The sequence below is a fragment of the Echinops telfairi genome, unplaced genomic scaffold (assembly GCF_000313985.2).
Source record: "Echinops telfairi isolate 266 unplaced genomic scaffold, ASM31398v2 ScPeMD7_7467;HRSCAF=8505_1, whole genome shotgun sequence".
In the NCBI taxonomy this organism is placed as follows: Eukaryota; Metazoa; Chordata; class Mammalia; order Afrosoricida; family Tenrecidae; genus Echinops; species Echinops telfairi.
The window spans coordinates 41,779,078-41,780,276 of record NW_022111368.1 but is presented as its reverse complement, the minus strand read 5'-3'; positions in this window follow the sequence as shown (position 1 = coordinate 41,780,276).

Below are 1,199 nucleotides of genomic sequence, written 5' to 3'. Positions count from 1 at the left end.
CCCCTTTGCAAATTGAGCAAGAGTCGGTGGCAGCAGGGACCAGCTGAGGTAAAAAAGGTATGGAAGAGTGGCTGCAAAAACTGGGCTGGGGCTCGGGCTGTGATGTGGAGAGACTGGTGCATCTGTCGGGTGACATCTAGACCCTGTAATTGAGGAAGAGCAAGTTTGCTGTCAACCATTGTCCAGCCCCCTGGGGTGACCACACCGCCCAGTTGGTGAAAGCTTCCCATTCCTTAGGCGTGTAGGAGGGCTGGATATTAGGGGTAAAGTTAAGAGACATTATGGGAGCCAGCTCTTCAGGGGCTGTGGAAAGGCTCCTAGCTACAGCATCGGCTTTGTTGTTGCCCTGTGTGAGTGCAGAGTTGTCAGTTTGGTGACCCCCTACAGTGAATGAGGGCTACCTGGGTAGGTAACTGGAGGGCATTTAGGAGGCACGAACTTAATTCACTGTTGACTATGGGGGATCCCTTGGCAGACAAGAATCACCTCTCCCCCCACATTGCGAGGCAATGTGAGGTCAGAAAGGTGTCCGTGGAGTCAGGATATACGTTAACTGACGTCCCTTTGGCTAATGCAGTGCCCTCATGAGGGCAATTTCAGCTGCTGAGAAGTTGTGCCTTCTGCGAGGCGTGTGGCTTCCCATGTCTTTTCAGGGAACACGACCGCATCCATGGCCCATCGGTGTCCCTGCGGGTCCACATACAAGCTGCCATCTACAAAAGGGTAAAGTCAGGGTCTGGTAAAAGCCGGTCCAGCAGTTCGGATCGACGCATGGCAAGTTGCTCAAGGACTTGTGGGCACGGTGGTCATTGGGTACAACAGAACAAACGGGGAGAAGAGTGGCCGGATTAAGGGAAGGTGACTGAAACAAACCCAAATTAGGGTTCTCAAGGAAAAGCAAATGGATTTCTTGAGTCTGACCTGGTGGAAGTAGGGAAAGAAAGTTGTGCGACACCACTGGAGACTTTGAGGGGAAACGGTTTGAAGGGGTTGTCCCAGGGTGATTTTAAGGGATTCTTATGTAAGGACGCTGTGGCCACCAAGGCACGGAGACAAGGCTGTCATCCCCATACTGTAGTGCCCAAGTGTTTGGAAAGATAGGCATCTGGAGTGTGGGAAGGCCCTAAAGGTGGACAAGGACTCCAGTTGCAATTCCCTGTTGCTCATTAGTGAAGAGGTGGAAGGGTTTGTCAGGGTTA